Source organism: Balaenoptera borealis (genome assembly GCF_965194805.1).
Source record: "Balaenoptera borealis genome assembly, chromosome: 4".
In the NCBI taxonomy this organism is placed as follows: domain Eukaryota; kingdom Metazoa; phylum Chordata; class Mammalia; order Artiodactyla; family Balaenopteridae; genus Balaenoptera; species Balaenoptera borealis.
This window is the reverse complement of record NC_138861.1, coordinates 88031010-88054480: the sequence shown is the minus strand read 5'-3', so window position 1 is coordinate 88054480 and position 23471 is coordinate 88031010. Positions and strand designations below refer to the sequence as shown.

The 23471-nt window shown below is 40.2% G+C and overlaps 1 protein-coding gene and 1 pseudogene across 6 annotated transcripts in view; one reads left to right on the top strand and one right to left on the bottom strand.

The window, feature by feature from the left end:
- The window catches only part of PGCKA1 (PDCD10 and GCKIII kinases associated 1), an 83840-nt gene that overhangs the window by 30917 nt on the left and 29452 nt on the right, over nt 1-23471 (top strand). The window lies entirely within an intron of this gene.
- Nucleotides 1942-23471, bottom strand: LOC309628091 (large ribosomal subunit protein eL39 pseudogene; annotated as a pseudogene). The gene has a single exon. The product of its transcript is annotated as a large ribosomal subunit protein eL39 pseudogene (transcript).

Below are 23471 nucleotides of genomic sequence, written 5' to 3'. Positions count from 1 at the left end.
CACTGAGCATCAACGGCCTACACCGCATCCAAGGTCTGGTGGTCCTGTGTCACGAAGGGCCATCCGTCATCAGCACTCTCCATAGAGAAGTCCCAATACATGCTGGGGCAAGATTTTTGTTACTTACTCAGATTTCTTATTAGTAATCCTATAAAGTACCAATAAAGGATAAGAAAAATGCAACAAACAGTTTCCCTCTGATCATCCCCATGCCCAAGTTATCAGAGATGGAGATGTTAGTGGAGGAGAGGAATGCTTCTGGATGTTTCTTCTAACCCCATGAGACCAGCATTTCGCCTTGAAACAGCAGAGCACCTCAGCCAGGTGAACACTGGTCTGCTCCATTCCACTGTACCTGCCAGTCTGTAGCCCGGCATCCGTGTAACCAGGTCTCTTAAATGTGAAGTGTGTGAGATGCACGGGGACTAAACTTCAGATTCTTACTTCACTCTCTGCTCAGAAAGCAAGTCATTCAACTTTCTTCCGTTTCTTGTCCTGGGAGAATGGCCGAGAAGACTATGTTGATAGATCATTCTATCTTAAAAAACAAAAACCACTCTGTGCCTGTGAAAGTAAGGCTGTCACTCATCCCACACCATCAGACTGGCAGAGTAGTCAGATGGCCAAAACAGTATGGATGTATTGAGTCAGCAATTCATAAAAGCCACCTGAAGAGTGAATGTCTTACTATTTTGCACGCTATTTTATATTCTATATTTTCCACCAAAGTCACCTTCAGTTTTCCTATGTTTCTAATTTCGGCCAAGCCTTTAAATGTCACCACGTCATCTTTATTGGAATTAAGTCCCAAATGAGTCACAAACCAATGAAAACTGCCTGCTGATTTGCTGATTATATACAATTTATGTTAAGGAAGGAGCCAGGATTTTTTTTTTCCTCCTGAATCCTATTAAGTTTCAAAGTCTGTCTGCTACTTTTTGGAACCTGGGTACCACTAAGTGTGTCGTTGTATGAAACACGTCTACTATATTATTCCAATGGGGCAGGCAGAAGATGCTTGTTTGCACGTCAGTCAGCTGCTTCTCAGGAAGAGATGGTTTGATCTGGCTTTACAGAAAACCGCCCTTCTCTCCCTAATGACAGCAGAGAGGTGTCCATGCAAATAAAGTGAACCAAACAGATTTCCCTGAACTTGTTCGGTGTGGGGTTACTGTAGCTAATCCAGTTCTGATACATTCCCCCTGTACACAGCCAGAACTGTTAGACACTGTTTCATGAATCAGGTTTGAATTATGGCCTCCATCCAGAGTAAAGTTAATCAGAAACTGATGTCTTTGTTTAAGTCTGGCTTATTGTCTTTTTTTCTCCTAGTAGATATTTACCTAATTCACTGCCTTCCTAGTGCCGGCACAGCTGCACCAGGGCTCCTGAGATCCCTTTAGTTCAAATCCAACTTCTGCCACTTTAGCGCCTTGGCATTTTGTCAGTTTGAGTTGAAGTTCAAAGCCTGACTCCTGGTTTTAGGTGAAGATACTTTATCCCTGCCCTCTTCTTCAATGCGTGGCTCTGCAGGTGTCAGGAGCCGCAGGGACTAGGCAGCCTGGTAATTACATTGTTTACCTACTAGTTTCACACAAAACCAAAGCAATCCCAGGCACGCCACCAAGCAGCCTTCAGGGAAATAGATTCCAAAAAGCTTCACTGAAACCACTTATTTACTGACACTCAGAGACATTTAATCTTTCTGCTGAGCAAGAAACGCTTTGCCCAAACAAGGAAAAACCCAGCCTTTCAAACAACTGACCTTTGTCAAAGGTTTCTTGAGAAAGGGAAGCTAGAAAAGAGCTGGAGGTGCCAGATCCGGGCAGCCTTTGTCACACCCCTTTGCCAGTTGACAGGATCATATGGCATTGGATACGAGCTTAAGAAAAAAGAGAAAAGGAAAAAGTTTTCTCTCTCTACAGAATTTGGAATAAAGTTACTATTCCTTTTTTTTTTTTTTTTTTTTTTTTATTTATTTTTGGCTGTGTTGGGTCTTCGTTTCTGTGCGAGGGCTTTCTCCATTTGCGGCAAGCGGGGGCCACTCCTCATCGCGGTGCGCGGGCCTCTCACTATCGCGGCCTCTCTTGTTGCGGAGCACAGGCTCCAGACGCACAGGCTCAGTAATTGTGACTCACGGGCCTAGTTGCTCCGTGGCATGTGGGATCTTCCCAGACCAGGGCTCGAACCCGTGTCCCCTGCATTGGCAGGCAGATTCTCAACCACTGCACCACCAGGGAAGCCCTACTATTCCTTTTTATGACTTATAATGTGTACCTTCTTTCTAAAATATATTTTGCTTCTCTCACTTCCGGCTCAGTACACACACACACACACACACACACACACACACACACACACACTCACACACTGTCCCACACCTTCATAACACATTTGAATAATACATTCTGCTAAAAATACCCACCATCACAGACATAGTCTTCCTCTTGGACACCTGTTCTAGTTCCCGGCTGTCTGGAAGTTCTGAAGATGTGTTCTAGAACTTTCTGTTAGACAATAAAGAAAACCATTGAGTTCTCTATGGGAGGCTGACGTGTGTAAGGTAATTAGCCCGGTGGTGCCTGGGCAGCTCCAGCGATCCAGAGGTGGTGGTGGCACAGAGTGTGAGTGATTGTTGTTATTCACGGAATGGAGGATAAGTGTGACATTTTAGGTTCCATTTATTAAAATAGAGCAAGAACCATATGAAATGCTTTGATGGTTCTCAAGTAGCTTTTTTGGCCCAAAGGTTAATGAAATACTTCAAAAAGGCCAAAAGAGATACATGGCCATACACTCACGTTCTTTAGTATGAAAATTTTCAAGCTACGGAAAAGCTTAAAGAATTGCACATCTCACCATCGAGAATCTACCATTAATGTTAGGTGTCTTTTCTCTATCACGTATCTAACCACCTGGCTATCCACCAATCCCTCTTTTTTTTTTTTTTTGACTACATCTCAGAGTATGTTACAGACATCATTTCATTTCAAACATTTCAGCATGTGTTTGGTTGACTGTGAGTTCAGTTTTTATTTGCCGTTCTCTTCCTCTTCTTCTCCTTCACCTTTCCCCCTGCCCTTCCTTCTCCCCTTCCTCTGGTGTAATTTACATTCAGTGAAATGCATAAATCCAAGTGTACAATTTGGTGAGTTTTGGCAACTGCATACAACTGTATAACACAACTCCTCATCAAGAAATATAGAGAAGATCATCACCCAGGAAAATTTCCATGCCCGTTCCCAATCAATTCTTGTTTCCACTCCAATGGAGTCAGTCACTATTCTGATTTTTTTAATCACCATGGCTTAATTTAGCCTATTTAAAACTTATATAAATGACGCGTACAGTCTGTAAGAATGTATGTTCTCTTTTGTGTAAGGCTGCTTTTCCTCAGCATGTTCTTGAGTTCCGTATGTGTTGTGGCATATGTCAGCAGTTCATTCTTTTTCCTTGCTCAGTAGTATTTCATTGTATGACCACACCACAGGGCATTATACTGTTGATGGACATTTGTGTTATTTCCAGTTTGGGACTACTTTGAATAAAGCTGCTGTCAACACTCTTGGACAAGTTTTTATGTGGATATATATTTTCATTGCTCCTGGGTAAATCCCCCAGGAGGCAAATTGCTGGATCATAGGGTTGCTCCATATCCTTCACAGCCATGCCACCTGTGCTCAGATTTTCTGGGAGCAGCAACCTCCAGATCCATTCAAGTCCAGAATGTACCCACCCTGCTTCCTGTCGCTGCTATTCTGGACAATAGCAGAACAAGGGGCAATAACAGTTATTTTAAGTTCTAAATGTTCTCGTTTTCCTTCTGCTTGAATAAAGTGTTTTTTTCAACCAGCATGTTAAGACATGTTAGCATTTGGATCAGGGGAAGAAACAGTACTTCGGACGTTGTAGGTAACTCCAGCCCATCTCATTTGTAAGTCAGCACCTATATCACAAATGCTGTTGATGGTAGACTGTCCATCATTTGAATATTCATCATGTATGGTGAGTAGAAGAAAACAACTTGAGGGGCTTCCCTGGTGGCGCAGTGGTTAAGAATCTGCCTGCTAATGCAGGGGACACGGGTTCCAGCCCTGGTCCAGGAAGATCCCACGTGCCGCAGAGCAACAAAGCCCGTGTGCCACAACTACTGAGCCCGCGCGCCACAACTGCTGAAGCCCGCGAGCCTAAAGCCCATGCTCCGCAACAAGAGAAGCCACTGCAATGAGAAGCCCGCGCACCGCAACGAAGAGTAGCCCCCACTCTCTGCAACTAGAGAAAGTCCACGTGCAGCAACAAAGACCCAGCGCAGCCAAAAATAAATAAACTAAAAAAAAAAACAACAACAACTTGAAAAACCTCTTATCCGTGGGCTACTCTATACATTCAGCCCTCTATATTTGCAGGTTCTGCATCTGTGGATTCAACCAGCTGCAGATCAAAAATATTTGAAAAAAATAAGTTCCAGAAAGTTCCAAAAAGCAAAATTTGAATTTGCCACACACCAGCAACTATTTACATAGCATTTACCTTGTATTTACAATTATTTACATAGCATTTATGTTGTATTAGTTATTATAAATAATCTAGAGATAATTTAAAGTATATGGGAGGGTATGTGTAGGTTATATACAAATACACTGCCATTTTATATAAGGGACTTTGAATGTCCTTGGATTTTATCAGTAGTATCCATGGGGATCCTGTATCCCCCAGGGATACTGAGGGATGACTGTAGATGATTTCAGCTGGTCCCTCAACATCACTCAATTGCATGTTTTCTTTGGACATTTCTCTCTGCCGTCCTCTGTTGCATGCATTTTGAGCCCTCTCTCCTCCAGTCAGATCTCAGACCTAGTCACCTTCCTCACGCTTAGCACTACCTTAGTGGTTCTCAACCAGGGTCACTTTTGCCCCGCAGGTAACAATTTCTTTGATTGTCATGTGGGCAGGAAGGGTGCTACTAGCATAGTCAAGGCTCCCGAGCATCCTGCAGTGCAAAAACAGTCCCCCGGAAGAAAGACTGATCCATCCTAAAACATCGCTAGTGCCAAAGTTTAGAAACCCCACTTTACAGGCAAAATAGAAGACATTAGAACAGGCGTCTTAACGTGTTTTATGCTATGGACTGCTTTACCAGTCTGTTGAAGCCTATGGACCCCTTTTCAGGATGATATTTTTAAATGCATAAAATAAAGTACATAGGACTACGAAGGAAATAGAGTTAACAATTTTTAAAAATTGTGATGTAATGTGCTTCTTTTTTATATTCCATTTTTTAAATCGAAGTGTAGTTGATTTACAATATTTGTTTCAGGTGTACAGCATAATAATTTAGTATTTTTCCAGATTATACTCCATTAAAAGTTATTATAAGATAATGGCTATAATTCCCTGTGCTATACAATATATCCTTGTTGCTTATCTATTTTATACACAGTAATTTGTATCTCTTAATCCCATACCCCTATTTTGCCCCTCCCCCCTTCCCTCTCCCCTTTGGTAACTACTAGTTTATTTTCTATATCTGTGAGTCTGTTTCTGTTTTGCATATATAGTCATTTATGTTATGTTTTAGATTCCACATGTAAGTGGTATCATACAGAATTTGCTAACTCTGACATATTCTTCTAGGTGTAATATTTGCTAGGTCCATCCAGATTGCGACAAATGGCAGAATTTCATTCTTTTTTATGGCTGGGTAATATTCCATTGTGTGTATATGTGTGTGTATGGTGTGTGTGTGTGTACATCTTCTTTTTCTGTTCATCTGTTGATGGACACTTGGGTTGCTTCCATGTCTTGACTATTGTAAATAATGCTGCTATGAATATTGGGGTGCCATGTATATTTTCAAATTAGTGTTTTCTTTTTGCTTTCTGTTTTTTGTTTTTGGGTTTTTTTGGATACATACCCAGGAGTGGAATTGCTGGAGCATATGGTAGTTCTGTTTTTAGTTTTTTGAGGAACCTCTATACTGTTCTCCATAGTGGCTGTACCAAGTTAAATTCCCACCAACAGTGTACGAGTGTTCCCTTTTCTCCACATCTTCTCCAACAGTTGTTATTTGTAGATTTTTTGATGATAGCCATTCTGACAGGTGTGAGGTGATATCTCATAGTTGTTTTGACTTGTATGTCTCTAATAATTAGTGATCTTGAGCATCTTTTCATGTGCCTGTTATGTCATCTTTGGAAAAACGTCAGTGTGTGTTTCTTTATAAATGTATTACAGAACAAGATCTAACAAGAGTCTAATACATACCATAGTTATGAGCATAAACAATGTTTTGAGATCTACAACAGCTCTAATATAAGATGAAAATATCTGCTTTCTATTAGAGGCAAAAGTCACAGGAACTGCCAATGATGCTGTGGTTTGATGCCTACATTCAGAATTGAAGAAAATAGTAAATTTAAGTTAGAGGTTAGGTAAGAAGGAGAAGTGACTTTTACTCATTTAAGTTCACAGATGCCGTGAACCCTATTTAGGAGCTCCTTGAGGCTCTGCACACCGCAGCTTAAAAAACTCCTGCATTTGAGGAGATTGCCATCACACACACGCACACACACACAAATTTATCTACATGTATATCCATCCTTCCTTCCCTCCTGATACAAGAGTAGACGTCCCTCTCAATCAGAGTTCACTTGCAGGAAGCAGAAGTTACGTTAGCTATGTCAAGCAAAAGGAAATTTAATACAGGGAATTGAATGCTTACAGTATCCCTGGAAAGGCTTGAGTAGCAGGCTCAATAACACTAAAAACAAAAACAACAACAAAAAGCCACCACAGAACTAACCCTTCCAGGCAGCTGCCTCCTCTTACACAACCAAATAGAGGGGGAGTTGGAAATGATGGGTGGAACACCGCCTTAGCTGGGATTAGCTGGTGAGCTGCTACAAGTGATGGCCCTAGAGTCACACCATGCCTCATGGATCTGCACAGACAGAAAAACAAACGCCCCCCATTCTGCCTCTTGACATCCACAAAGCACCAGGATGCTGGAACACTGCTAACGTGCTAACAGAAAACCCAGCATGTCCCTGTGGGGCTTGCCAGTAGAAAGAGCAGGAGTAGCCAAAGTACAACCTGTCCCTCCCTTTCTTCTGGCTGTTTCATCTTGCATAGGATTGTCTGAATCTAAGTCGGTATGGGAACGCTTTTCTCATTTCTAGCTTCTGCGGAACAGGAAGACACATAAAATGAAGACAGTGAGCACAGGTCCGCCTTATTCCCCACCATCTCCTATCTGAGGCTGATTAATCCTTCCTTGTTCCCTCCTGCCTGCTAACAGACCTTGCTCAAACCATGATCCTGTCTCTTACCTCTGTCTTCAATTCCTCCCTTTCTTCCAACTGTCTTCTACTATCATATCCAAATAACTTGAAAACTCCCAACTTAAGCAAACTTTCCATTAATCCTACTTTCTTCTTTCTCGCTCTCTCTCACCTTCCATTCACAGCCCATTTCCTTCTAAGGGTTTTTATGCCTAATGTTTCCACTTCCTCACCTCCTACTACTGGTTAACCCATAGCAATCTAGCTTCCAGATTCACCACTGTACCAAAACTGCCTTTGCCAAGGTCACCAGTTACCTTTCTTGGTAACTTCTTGGGGCTAAACCTGAGAGGCATTTACAGTCCTTTGCTTACTGGACCCTTGAGTGTCATTTAACACTACTGGTCAATCCTTGCTCCCTGAAACTCTTTACCTGCTTTATTACCACACTCACTTCTATTTATGTATTTGTTTGTTTTTCAAATAAAAGTTTTCATATATTTATTACTGAACCAACCAACTAGTACAGGAGCATAGAAATATCATTTTCCCAGTAAGACTTGTCCAACTGTCCAGATAATGGTGATTTTTTTTCAGCTTGATTTAGAAAGATGCTAATGACTTTGATACAGCATAAATGGTGCCATGTCATGTGCAATTCCATATAGACCCAGCTTGGTCTTTCTCCAGTGTCTCCTTTTGGAATCGTATCTGGTTTTACTACCAGTTTTCATCTGGAACCATTGCAGAATGGGACAGTTCTGCTTTTGTTTCTTGGCCAGAAATTACCTGATCTTGAAAGTCTCATAAGAAGACATGGCAAGGAATGGAGTTAACCCTCTATTTTTTTTCCTACCCACTGGCTGCAATTTATTAATCTCCTTTGTAGTTTTTTTTTTCTTCTTCTTTTTTTTACATTAAGCAGTGTTCATCAGGATTCATTCTTTTCTTTAACACTACATACTTATTGCCTCTATTTTGTTATTCAGTCTCATGGCCCTATTTATTAGCTATATTGGTAATGACTCTGAAATCTTTATATTGAGCCCAAAGCTTTCTTCTGAGTTTCTGGCCAATATATACTACTGCCAACAGAATACCTCCCTTTGAATGTTCATCAACCACCTTAGGTACAGAATACACCAAAGCAAAATCTTCTACCCACCCCCAAACCTGCACCTCCTTATTCCTATCACCCAGAGATAGGATGACCATCCATCCTATTTGCCCAAAACGCTTCTAGTTGAAACCTGTTGTTCTTGCATAATTAGTATAAGTGCTGCCTTTATCCTCAAAAGTGACACAATCAGTGTTGAACTAGAAAGCTTGCATTAAAACTTCATCTGGGTACCACTTCAGGTAAATAATGCCTTTTAAAAAGGAGGATAAAAAGAGAATATTTTCTCTCATGAGGAGAATTTTTAAAACACAACATATACCTTGCAACATGCTGGAGAAATTTTAAAACAAAGCAAAAAGTAAAAGCAGAAGTCTGAAAATAAAGGAAACAACCAGGAGACATTAAGAAAATGGCAAAATAAGACGAGAGGAGAGAGTCAGTGCATACCATAAATGTAAGTAGTTTAAGCTTCTCTATTAAAAGGCACAGACTCTTAGGTTGGGTCAGAAAAGAAGTAAAGTCAATTGCTGTTCACCCAGAATAATGTGACAAACAAAATAAACAATAAAAGGAAAGGCCAAGATAAGGCAAACGAATGAAACAGAGAGAAATCAGGGGCTGCATACTAATATCAGAAAAAAATACATTCAAAGAGAAAGAAACATAAAATAATAAATATGATCTTTCAATTTTTGATCTAGGGTATAGTTTCCAACAAAAAATAAAATTATGATTTTGTATGCCAAATAACTCAGCTTCTTCAAATACAAGCAAAAAGTATAGATAAAAAAGAAATTGAAAAAGGCAAATGTGGAGGAAGAATTTAACACAACTCTCCCAGTATTCCACAGTATTCCCTGAATCTGCAGGATAGACATAATTTTTAACATCATGCTTATTAATTATTTCCAAAATGTGCTTTAGAAGAATATTCCCATCCAGCATCATATGATACCTGCTCTCTTTATGTAGCTTATCATTGTAGTCTAAAATAAAATCTATTATGCAAATACTGCCAATAAATATATTTCATGGTTTAAAAAAAAATCTGATCCAATTTAGACAAATCATAAGCTAAACCTACTGCCTACCCCAAGATGACTTTTTTCATTTAAGTATATTCCCTTTGACTATATATGTGGTGATTCGTTGATAATAAATCTTACATTACACTTCATATACATACCCTGTTTTTTTTTTTCACTTAGTCTCATACCCTACTTTTTTTAAACTTAGTGTTACTTTCTTTTTCCAACTTATGAATATATCATAATTTGTTTAAGGATAATTCTAAGTGGAGCACCCTTTTTAAAAGATCTTTACTCATCGGACTTCCCTGGTGGTGCAGTGGTTGAGAGTCTGCCTGCCAATGCAGGGGACACGGGTTCGAGCCCTGGTCCGGAAAGATCCCACATGCCGCGGAGCAGCTAGGCCTGCGCGCCACAACTACTGAAGCCTACATGCCTAGAGCCCGTGCTCCGCAACAGGAGAAGCCACCGCAGTGAGAAGCCCACACACCACAACGAGCGGGTGCCCCCGCTCACCGCAACTAGAGAGAGCCCATGCACAGCAATGAAGACCCAACACAGCCAAAAATAAATAAATAAATAAATAAATCTTTGCTCATACCTCTCTGATTCTCTGATTACATTCTTTGTTTAGGCTCCAAGGACTATAATTTTTGGAGCAAAAATTACTGATATTTTAAAAACTTTTTAACACTGGCTGTTATCATTAAACAAAAAGTTCAACTTACTTGACAAAAGTATTATACAGTTATTTGCGTTTACTTATTTCTGTAGTTGAATAATTTTTCATGTTCATTGGCTTTAGTATTTATTCATTTCTTAATTGGTTGGCCATGTCCTTTGTTATTTTTTTATTGATGTCTTTAATAAATGTCCTGTTGAATTATGAACCCTTTTAAAGTTAAAGATAGTAACCCTTTATCATCTGTGTCATAAGTGTTGTTCCATTTGATCTTTGCAGTTTTTCACCTCTTAAGGTGAAAAATATTTACTTTTTATGTAATCTGTTAATCTTTTACTTGTGTTTCTTCCAGACCTTTAGTAACTGAAAAGCCCTTCCTTATTCTTCAATTAGATAAATATTCACTTGTATTTCCCTCCAAATATTTTTATTCTCATTTAATTCAGGATCTAACTTTTCCCTAATAACCTGCTGTCCTACCACCATTTATGAAATGATTATAAAAATCCACAGGATCTTACATGTAGAAAAGCCTAAAGATTACACATTCACACACACAAATTATAACTAATATGGAATTCAGTGAAGTCACAGGATATAGAATCAACTTAAAAAAATCAGTTGCATTTCTATGTGCTAACAACAAACTATCCAAAAAGGAAATTAAGAAAACAATCCCAGTTAAAGTAGCAGCAAAAAAATAAAATACTTTATTTTTATAGGAATAAGTTTAACCAAGAAGGTGAAAGACCTGTACACTGAAAACTACAAAACATTGTTGAAAGAAATAAAGAAGACAGAAATAAACAGAAAGACAGCTCATGTTCATGGATTGGAAGACTTAATATTGTTAAAGTGTCCATACTACCCAATATGATCTACAGATTCAATGCAATGTCTGTCAAAATCTCAATGGCATTTTTTTACAGAAAAAGAAAAAACAATCCTAAAATTCATTCAGAACCACAAAAGACCCAGAATAGCCAAAGCAAACTTGAGACAGAAAAAGCTTGAGGTATCACACTTTCTGATTTCAAAATGTATTAGAAAGCTACAGTAACTAAAACAGTATGGTACTGGCATAAAAACAGACATATAGACTAATGGAACAGAATAAAAAGTCCAGAAATAAGTTTATAAATATATGGTGTCTTAGTCCATCCAGGCTGCCAAAACAGAATACCATAGAATGGGTGGCTTATAAACAACAGTAATTTATTTCTCACAGTTCTGGAGGCTGGGAAATACAAGATCAAGGTGTTGGGATTCAGTATTTGGTGAGATCTCACTTCCTGGTTCATAAAGAGCTGTCTTCTTGCCATAACCTCATGTGGCATAAGGGGCAAGAGAGCTTTCTGTGGTCTCTTTTATAAAGGCACTAATCCCATTCATTAGGGCATACAGACCTATAGTCTACAGCATAAGTTCAACTGATCTTTGACAAGGGTGCCAAGAGTACACAATGAGGAAAAGACAGTTGGGAAAACTGGATATCCACATACAAAAGAACGAAATTGGGCCCTTATCTTAAACCATACACAAAAATCAACTCATAATGGACTAAAGATGTAAACCTAAGACCTGAAACGATAAAACTCCAAAAAGAAAACATAACAGAAAACCTTCATGACATTGATCTTGACGACAATTTCTGGGATCTTACACCAAAAGCACAAGAAACAAAAGCAAAACTAGACAAATGGGACTACCTCAAGCTAAAAACCTGCATGGGGGACTTCCCTGGTGGTCCAGTGGTTAGGAATCCGCCTTCCAATGTAGGGGACACGGATTCGATCCCTGGTCGGGGAACTAAGATCCCACATGCTCCAGGTCAACTAAGCCACAGCTACTGAGCCTGCACGCCACAACTAGAGAGAAACCCACGCGCCACAACGAAAGATCCCGCGTGCTGCAGTGAAGATCCTGCATACTGTAACTAAGACCCAACACAGCCAAAAATAAAATTAATTAATATTTAAAATTTTTTTTAAATAATAAATAAAAGCTGCATAGCAAAAGAAATGACAGAGAGAAAGGCAACCTATGAAATGGGAGAAAATATTTGCAAACCATAAATCTGATAAGGAATTCATATTCTTTGGGGTTTTTTTAAGTAAAATAGCTCACAACTAAACAGTACTACTTCTGTAGGATGACAGTCTTCTTTATTAATTTCTTTAAATGTAAATTACACATACTGTAATATGATACACTAACATTCCATTTAATATAGTGGTTTAACCTATAAAAGTTTTAGTATAAACAGAAAAATGACTGCGAAAAATAAGATTGCATTCTTAGATGAGAGAATTGTGGGTGACTATAAGGTATGGTTATATAACTTTTGACTATGAGAAGCATATCAATGTATTTTTTTTTTCGTTTTAAATTCAACAAACGAGCTCCTTCTCTGTATGCCAGATATTGTTGAGGACCTGGGATAACAAAAAAGGATGAGGGCCTATCCTTAAACCAGTCCTTGGACTCCTTGACTTGGCAGTAGTACAGAGTTTGTCCATCCCCTCCAGAGTGCCAAATACATCTGGCAACCAAAGGAAAGCTTCAGCGTCAGATACTAAATGGTAGTGCAAATGAATGTAACCTGAGATTTTGCCAAACAAGCTTACTATGGTCAGTGAGCAGTAGGTTCCTTGACTTTTTGAGATTGACTTGACCAAATCTGTCATGGGAAAGTCTCTCCTCTTAGAGCTTCCATTATCCTGAACACCAGGTTACATAAATAAAGACCAGGTTAAAGAGAGAGAGAGAGAGCCCATGCAAGTGCACGCCAACCATGAATCCAAGACCCCTATAAATCAGTTACATTCTTTGCATCTATTTTTAGAGAAGATATATCAAGGCACTGTTTTCAGTGTTCTACGGGTGTTAACACGTATACTTCTAACAGCTACATGGAATATATATTTATGGACGAAGAATTCAGGGCATAGAGAGATTAAGTGATTTACCAGTCACCAAGCTAGGAAGAAATCACCTTCACAATCCTCGTATTTCTCTTTAATTCAAAGTTCCATACCCGGCCCTCCCCATTTTAGTGTTGGTTTTGTTGAAGGACTCGCCATGTTCTTCCTTGGCACATGCTAGAGAGGATGCGAGTGACTTAGCTATGCTACCAAGATTAACATTGACTTGAGCACAAATCTCCACCAGAGTATGTAGCACTTTCCTTTTTCTCCCCACCCCCCAAGTTCTCAAGCCAAGTTTAACTCCCTGAGATGGACAAATATTAACTTTGAGGTCCTCATCACAGTGCGTGCGTCACAGGCCAGAGTCTAACCAGCAGGGAACTTTAGTCTCTTCCTGTGTCTCCTCTCACATGGACAGAGGAAGACAGAAATGCAGCCTCAGGTGTTTTTCTACAAATCGGTAGATGGTTGAGCCGCCTTGTTCTCTTTCATTTGGTAGTATCGGATTGTGTCTTTGCAGATATGTGGATAATACATACTAATTTTTAATGATCAAATAATCAAGGGAGTTCCACTATTGATTATCAGATCTCTGTATGTTTGTGTTCACAAGTCCAGAAATGTACAAAGAGATACAAAAAACATACACGTGTAGAGGTCAAGGGACCGTAGCAGTTATGTAGTCCAAGCCTCTCAATTTATTAAAAAGGAAAGTAAACACCCAAAATATTATTTACCAAAAATCGCATAGATGTTATTTTGAAAAAGCAGTCACATGTTAGCTCTCTATATACCATTACATTTTAAATTATTTTTTAAATTTTTCATCTAAGTTATATATAGCAGGGTACAATTTTTAAAACCTGCTCGTTCTACGAGGTTTCATACGAGAAAGAACAGGTCCCAGACCCCTGCTCCTCATTTCCCTCCCCAGAAAGACCACTTTCAACTCTGCCTCCATATGCCTAATGGCAAGTAAGTATTGCCACCTCCTGCTTTTTCAGTTTGAGGCACCGCACATTAACTTTCACCTTCGAACATGAGGACTTAGTTCTTTATTCTCCTGGTCTATACCATGTGCAATTGCCATCCTCACAGTATAGTTATATCTCAGTTTTGATTAGAAAAGTATTCAAAATTTACATTATTATGACTATATGTGCTATTCAGAAATGGGGCATATACTAAACGATTTTTTTCTTATCAGCACAACTTATCCCTGGAGTTAATAATTTTCTTTTTACTTGTTTATTTATTTTTATCTGTTTGGTGTGTGTGTGTGTGTGTGTGTGTGTGTGTGTGTGTGTGTGTGTTTTATGTACTTAACATTCATTCAGTACTGAAATATTTGCCAGTTGTCTAGATATTCCCTGAAGGTGTTTCATGATTCTATCAGTTTCATATCGGGTGTTATGTCAATTATGTCAGTTTCATGGGTCTGAAGAAGTCTGTCTCAGAAACTGCTGACCTGCTCATCCAGACGGGTTGCCCCCTTTGCCTGGTTATCTGAGGTCTTCTGCATTACCGTCCACAGAGTCCCTTTACTTCTCTCCTGTGTCAGAGCTATCTCCTAGACCTCACAGCTTTTTTTTTTTTCTTCCTTGTTTTATTCCTTCATTTTCATGGACCACATCCTACAGTAGCTCCCTAAGAAAAAGCATATGGAGGTTTAAAGTTATGTAAGAACTTGCCTGTCTAAAATGTCTGTATTCTATCAATACCTCACTTGACTGATAGCATGATTGCATAGAGAGTTCTCTGTTGGAAATTATTTTCAAGCAAATTTTTTTTCTTCAGAATTTTGAAAGACATTGCTCCATTGTTTCCTTAGTCACAGTATGGCTGTTGAAAAGTATTCTAATACCAACCACCGTTCCAATTCCCAGTCCTTTATACATATATAAAACTGTATTTTCTTCTCTGAAAGTTGGTTGAATATATTGAGAAATTTCACAATGATATTCCTCAGTGCCAGTTGTTTTTTTCTTTAATCCACTGCACTGGACACTCAGTGAGCCTTTTAAATCTAGAAAATCTACCCTCCAGTTTTGGGGAATTTTCTCGAATTATTTTGTTGATGTTTCTTCTTCTGTGGGTGTTTTGTTTTATTTTCTAGATCTCCTGGAATTCCTGGATTATTTATCTGCTTTTCTTATTCTTCCTCTCCTGTTACCTATTTCTTTGTCTTTTCACTCCAATTTCTTAATTTTAACTTAGATTCCTTCAATTGAAGTTTTTATTTATGCTGTCATGTTTTTAATTCCTAAGAGGTCTTTTTTTGTTCTCTGAATGCTCTTTTTTTAACAGTATCATTTTCTTGCTTCATGAGACAACGTATTTCTCTTATCTCTATGAGTTTTTTAATAATAAATTTTGAAATTTTCTTTTTACTCCACAGTTCCTGATCTCTCCGCATTGTTTTTTTTATTTTCTTCAGCTATTTGATAATCATTAGTGTTCTCAGATATAAGAGTAAGGAACTAAAAACTGAAGTTCCGAACAAGAATGTGAGGGTGGGGGGAAGGTTGCACTTATCGATGATGACTTTTGTTGTAATGAGCTGGCTGAGCCAGCTGTTAGGGAACTTCTAATGTCAGTGTCTTTAGGGCTTTCCTCACGTGTTGGCCACATCCTGTAAGAAAATACCTGCAAACTCTTGCCCAGCGGGTAAGGGCCTGGCTGCCAGTGTTTGTTTAGGAGATTGAGGGTGAGAAGTAGACTGGAGGAATCCTGGGATGCTTCGTGCCTATTTATTTACTCCATCCTCCTATCTTTATATGGTCCCCACCCTGAATATTGCCTGGACATCCCCTGTTTCAGAGACCCGAGGCACCTAGTGCTGCTAGAAGACAGGTGGATGAGTGGCCACGAACTCAGTGGCCCTGAGAAAGCTGACACAGAAGCTGGAAGCGGGACAGATGGGCCCCACCAGTTTTCAGGGCAGGGTCCTGCAAAGGCTCCAGGACCAGCAGCGGCAGGCGCCTCAGGCTGAGAGGAGGCTGAGGCCAGAATGGCAGGAGCGGCTGAACTTGGTTTAACAAGCAGCTGGTACCCTACCTCCTTTTGCCACTGCAAGCACCTGGGTGGCAGCATCCCCTCCACCTCAGCAGAAGCCTGGAAATTTATCCTGCGGTGAGGGCAAAAGAGAGGGCCGTGAATTTGAGAGGTGTGCCCTTCTGGCTTGGGGTCTTTCCTAAGGGTACAGTCAGGTGTCTGCCTGTGGCTTCAGTCACTGAGGCTTGACTGGCACTGGAGGATGTACTTCCAAGGTGGGTCAGGTGGGTTCCTCCCCACGGGGCATCTCCACTGCGCCAGTGTCCTCACAGCAGGGCAGCTGGCTTCCCTCAGAGTGAACCACCTGAGAGACTGTTACAGAAGCAATTATGCCTTCTCTAACCTAACGTTGACAGTCACACATCATCACTTCTGCCATGTTTTATTGAACACGCAGCCTTGATTCAGTGTGGGCAGAGGACTGCAATAGGATGTGATACCAGGAGGTGAGGATCATGGGGTCCCAGCTGGGAAGCTGGCTACCACACCTAAAACCATTGTGTGATGACTTCTCATCTTTTACTGCTTAGTGAAGAAAGGAGTATTTTTAATGAAATGAAGGTTAAATAGGTACCCTCTTCTGAAGTGTATCTAAGGCAAATGACTGAGGTGATATTGAGAGAGGCCAAAGCAGTAATCCCCCATGGAGAGCCCAAGAAGAGTGAATGAGCACAGTGGGTTCCAGAAGAGGGTGAGGAAGGACCCTGGGTACTAGAAAAGGAAGGAAAGGAAGGGAAAGGCCAAAGGACTTCAGCCTCTCTGATGATTCAAGGCATCCAGATTTAAGTTGGAGTAATTATAGGCACCACAGTTACAATTCCGAAATTTGTTCAGTCCAAAGAAACTAAAACAGGAGAATAGAGAGAAAGAGATTATTCATTTCAATTCTACAAACATTTGTGTGTTTCCTCTGGGATAGGAAAATAACATAGACATAACATAAAATAACATCAACATAAAATATTTACTGTTACAAGTTACCCTTTGGGTCTGTGCTAAAACTCTCCAATTATAAGTTTCCCTTCACTTTTGTGTGTGTGTTTTTTTTTGTATTTCCTGAGCAGAGATGAAATAGTGATTTGGGGAGCCAGGTAATTATCTTTCATATACTCAAGAAATCTGATTGTGACCTGGCTTGCTCGTCTTTCACTCACATTTGAAAAGTGCTTCTCTATGAGAGAGGAAGCAGCTTCATGACAGATCCATGTGTGCCCAGAAAAGGAGTCTTTTACAGTGATCCTGCCACCATCTTAACAATAAACAGTTATATTCCAGGCATTATTTTAGGACCTTTGTATGCCTTATCTCTAATCCTTATAATCGCACTAGAAACAGCATCATCCCCATTCTACAGGTGAGGAAACTGAGTAATGTCTCGGAGTCATGTGACTGTGCTGAAGTCATTTCCTCCCTCCCTAAGTGTTAATACTCTACTGAGAACCTAATGCCCAACATCCCACCCCTGGAGATTGATTAACTCCCAGCAGGGGAAGTTGGGCCTGGGGTCACTGCTAATTGGAGGTTAGTGGTGTGTGCCTGAGGGAAAATTGTCTGAGAAGTGCGTCTGCCCTTCAGGCCAGAACCCTGAAACCTTGCGCTGGAGCCACCAGGACTGGCTGAGGAATTTTGGAATTTCAGAAATGTTGTGAGGTGATACGAAAAGTTAAATTCTATTAAAGTAAAAACAAAGTTAATACATACTCAAAACTCATCACTTCCTAATTATTTTACTGTTTTCTGTGTTCTCGAGGGTATTTACATCTATCGTATCTGTGTGGTAGAAACACTCCGTAATGGTGCAAAACCATACATCTCTCCAGCTTTGTGTTCAGGGATCTAACATTGCTAGCTTGAAATCAGCCATGACAGAAGCATTTACACCATGGAAAGTGGCGAATGCTATAAAGTCTGGCTTGATTTAATATTTGGTTGCTTGACGACACTTAAGACTATGATGAAGAAAATGTTAATGCAAGTTAAACGTAAAGGTTTGCTGAGTCTGTAGCTTTTACATGAGGATAACCCAAAAAATTCCTGGAGGAAGTTTTCTTCCAGTATTTAAAAGCTGTTGTCTGATTCAGCAAAGAACTAGTCATTAACAACCAAGCAAAATTCCAAGAATGTGGAAAATGTGTTCCTATTTTCACTTTTGTCTAACTTATTAACTCAAATGAAAATATCAACTAACACTCAAATCAAATCTATGCTTACTGGCAAACGAGTCTGGCAAAACTCAGTTAAAGCATTCTGTGAAAATAAGTTGTCCCTATGGAATTCGTTATAAAAAGAAACTATTGGGGTTTTTGTTATTACTTATAAACTGTGTGCTACACATGCTTTATTTATAATAAACGTTTTTTTTTTCTGTAGAACCAGTTGTTAAACATTGCCAGTGCACCACTGCCTGTGGGGTATAATTGATCTACAAATCTTGCACCTGCTAGAACCGCAGAGCAAAATTCTTGCATTCCCCCAAAGCACTGGCACAATTTTGAACATAGTTGAAATAGGAATACAATTTTTTATCCCATTGTTAAAAAAGAGACGCTAAAAAGCATGCCAACTTCTTCTGGTGTTAAATTTTCTACATTAGTCCACCAGCGAGAGGGAATGCTGTCAGGAAATCTTCAGACTACCCCAAAGCAGGTTACAGATAAATGTCTCCTCATGGATTTTGTTGCCATGCATACATGTACCTTTTTTTTCTAATGAAGATTGTAGCATCCTTTTCCAGCTATCTCTGGCTTAAGCAGCAGTATTTCTTCCCCCAAAGACAGTAAGTTAATACACTTTATGTATTACTATATCAGGCTAAGAAAACATTAAGGATTGAAAATTTGGGAATTTAAGCCAGTCTGATATTTACTTAGTTGAGTGAATTAAAAGTAGGTTAAGAGCTTATCAATTTCTGGTTTTGTTTTCCTTCTACCCTGTACCACTCTCTAGAAATACTCTAGAAATCTGTGGATTGTTATGCATATTTTTATATGCTCAGTTACTTAAATCTACTTTAATTGGTGTTGGACTGTTTCCACAAACTGGGTTTTCCATGTTGCACTCCACACTGTGGGAAGTGGGGCTGGCTGTTGATTTTAGCTTACAAATAAGCAAATTTCCTTTGACCAAATTTTTTCATTTTCTTTGAGCAAACTTTAATATGCAAAATTTTGAAAACTGCCATCCTTCCTACCTTAATCTTATGGACATCTAATATTTATTAATGAAAAAAAATGAAGGAAGGAAAAAAACAATAGCTAGGGACACTTTCAATATTTTCTGGAAAATTGCTTACATACGATTAAGAATGCTTAAGTGGGAGAGATAAAAATAATAACTGGGCAAGATATATCTGACTCAGGTTTGTACAGGCATCTTGATGGAGACAGATGATGTCTGCAGAGTTCTTGGTTCCCTTAGAAAAGTAGGTGGATTGCCAAGTAATGGTGGGAAATACTGACAGTGCACGTTTTCTGGGTGATTATTAGGCAGCATTTTTTTCTGGTTTTGATGTTAAGAATATGTCAGGTTCTTTATTTTCTTGGGATGTCCATTTTACCTAACTTATCAGAACTGATAACTGAAAGGAAACCTTGAGGAAGTTTTTGATCTCTTGGGATTTTGTTGTTCGTTGGAAGAGAAGCAATGTTGGTTTTTGGTATTTGTGTGTGTGTGTATCAGTGGCATTTAAGGAAGCAAGATGAAATAGGTAGTCCGTACAGAAGTACCTGTCTTTTTTTTTTTTTTTTTTTTTTTAACTTTTGAAGATCACTGGTCCAAGAAACATACAATTTAAATCCAAGGTCATTTGGCTGCAGTCTGAGCAGAATAGATAGATAATGCTTTTCCTGGAGGATGAGTGCACACACTGATGTTATAGCATCATGAAGTCTAGGAACTTAAGTCACAAGAAACCATGTCCAGGAAGCTCCTGGGAATCCATTCTAGTGTGGCCACAGTTGGGGTGTCTTCTGAACCTCGAAACCATTCCTTGAATTCATCTCCTTTTAATCAAACCATACTGCCCTGGATCTAGTAATATGAGGCCAAACGTTTAGGGCCAGCTGGTGAACAAATACATATTGAGCTTCCAATACATGCCTGGTGCTGGATTGAGCACCAGGCAGTTTCCTTATGCGATTTACATTCTAGCACAGAACAGCCTTAGAAGTGGGTGAAAATTCTTTCCTTTATTCATCTAAAATCAGTCGAATGTTTGTCAAGCACTCTGCTACACACTAAGGATGCAACTGTGAAAAATTCAGACTCCCTTGTATGCGAGGTATGGCAGGTACTGTGGGAGTTCAGAACCAGGACCACTAGTCCAGCCTGGGGGATCCAGGACACTTTTATTTCTGGAAGAGGCCGAGATGTAGTGAGAAGTCAGAGTCAGCCAGATAACATGAAGAGGGCTTTCCAGGGAGGAGAGAGCTCAGGGCAGTCCCAGTAAAAACTCCCAAAGTGTGAAAGAACTGAGGATTTCTCCTCATTACCCATCCCACCACTGTTTGGGGGAGTTTTGCAGATGGGGCACGGGGGCCACAGTGATACCAAGAGCAGGAGAGGGAGGAACAGGAAGTGAGAAGGGGTGTCGGAAGCAGATTCCAGTGTCCCTTTTCCCCTCCCTCTGGGTCTTCCCTGAAGTGCCCTCCCACCTCTGTCCAACTCTGCTTGTTTTCCTGATCTTCTTTTAGATCTGCCATGGGTGCCTGGTCAAAGATCAGAAAATCACTTCATTTTGATTCCACATTTGCTGTGAACTAAAAATCAGTATTTCAGCACATGTGCTTTTTCTCACAGTAACTCTGAGAGATAGGAAAGGGACATCATCATCGCCACTTTATGAAGGAGGACACTGGTGTCCTCTGCATGAGTGACTTTTCTGGGTCCGCGGTTAAATGTGACAGTGCCAAGACTGGAGCCACATATCCTGGGACTTTGGGTCCCAGTCAACAGAATGTGGCAGCTTCAGGGTCAGTCAGAGTTCAAATATTGGTGCTCCCACTAGCTCACTAGAGGATAAAAGGCAGATTGCTGAACCTCTTTAACCTTTGCTTTCTCCCCTAATAAATGGGCTTAAAAATAGTATCTACCTCCTAAGGTGGTTGTGAGGGTTAAATGAGATAATGTACATAAAGTGCTTGATGCGTAGTAAGTACTCAGTAAATATTATAATTCCATTATGAATAATAGGTACTAAATCAGATTCTGTGGTTACAAAATTGAATGAAACACAGCACCAGCCAGAGAGACAGACATCTACATAACTGACCACAAGGCCAAGGGATAGACTCTAAGTAAGCAGTTGGCATAGAGGGTTCCATTTGGAGATGGGGACCAGGGGTCCAAAAGGCTCCACAGAGCAGATCGTAATGGCACTTTGACCCAGGAAGTAGAATTTCACTCGCCTTGAAAAGGTGAGCCCAGCTAATGAGACACAATTGTATTAGTTATCTGTTGCTGTGTAACAAAGTACCCCCTCCCCACCCCCTGCATTAGCAGCTTAAAACAGCAAACATTTGTTATCTCACAGGAACCCAGGCACAGTTTAACAGGGCACCTCTGGTTCAAGGTCTCTCGTGGGGTGATAGTCAAGCTGTTGGCCAGGGCCGTGTTCATCTCCAGGCTGCATATGAGCTAGAGAACCTGCTTCCAAGCTCACTCAGGTGCCCACTGGCAGGCCTCCAAAGACCCACTGCCAAGATCACTCACATGGTTCTGGCATGGCTTCGTTCCTCCTCATCTACTTTGTTCATCCTGTAGAGCCAGAGTCAGCACTTTTTCTGTAGAGGGCCAGAGAGTAAATATTTTAGGCTTTGTGGGTCATACGACATCTGTTGCAACTACTCAACACTGCTGTGTAGCTCTAAAGCAGCCATAGACAACTCATAAATGAATGGGCATAACTGTATTCCAGTAAAACTCTACTTAGCAAAAACAGGTGGCCTGACCCCTGCTCTAGATCTCTACAAGGACAGCAGCATGGTGTAGCAAAAATAATACTGGCAGGGGACTTCCCTGGTGGTCCAGTAGTTAAGAATCCGCTTTCCAATTCAGGGGACGCTGGTTCGATCCCTGATTAGGGATCTACAGGAGGAACAAACTAAGATCCCACGTGCCGCAGGACAACTAAGCCTGCACGCCACAACTACTGAGCCCATGTGCTCTGAAGCCCGCGTGCCACAACTAGAGAGCCCACGTGCCACAACTAGAGAGCCCACGTGCCACAACTACTGAGCCCATGTGCTCTGGAGCCTGCGAGCCACAACTAGAGAGCCCGCGCACCACAACAAAAGATCCCTTATGCCGCAACGAAGATCCCACGTGCCACAACTAAGACCTGACGTAGCCAAATAAATAAATAAATAAATAAATAAATGTATTTTTTTAATAAATTAAAAAAAATAATACTGGCAGTCACAGCCTCTCAGGGCTGCAGTTCCCAATCTGTAACACATGTGGGCTAGAGTAATATTTTCTCGGGGCCTTCCCACCCCAAAATGCTGTGACTCTAACTTTAATCTTTATTCACAGCAGTTTAATAGCCATTTATTTGTTCTTATTGTCTCTCTCTACTAAGACTAGTAGCTTAGCCAGGGTGTCAAAACACTTCACAAATCTCACTGTAGAATGGGAGAAATTTAGCGAGGGACAGCTTAATTGACACGTTCAAGTCCCTCCTTTAATACATGTAGTCTCAGTCAGTCGTGGCGTGGCTGGCCAGCTTGGGGCAGAGAGTGATGGCCTCTTGGCAGCAGGGCCCTTGCCTGCCTACACAAGAAAAGAGAGGCCCAGGAGCTGGAGGACCATTAGCATCATAATAAAATCTGCTGGTGATTGATTGCTTACCTGTGCCAATACCATGTATGTAATCCATGGAATAACAGCTCTTAGGTTCTTAAGATGCATATACTTAAGGAATCACAAATAGTGGAGTCTCTACAACAGGTACATGAGAGTTGACTCCCTGCCCCTGAAAATGTCCCTTGAAGTAATTGCACAGAAACCTGTCCCTAACTTTTCTTTTTTGCATTACACTTACAGTTAATATACAACCTGGTTTTTCTAGAACAACCATAATGTCAGATCAAGGTCACTCAGAGGTTGAAAGAGGCCTGGATTACTTTGTTGTTGTTGTTTTCAAGGCTATTGCTATATTAAAGAAGTAAAATAATGACAAAGCAGGATTATGAAAATTGAAGGATATTTTAAATGCTTATCTGTACAAATTTGCAATATTGCACACATGCATAAAGGTGATTAAATTTTCCTATTCTCAAGGTAAAGTATTACTTCATAGGGAACTGCTGGTGATTTACTACGGAAACGTGGGGCTGAAGTTCAAAGCTGTGTGATGAACATTGTTTTCTTTCAATCCTGTCC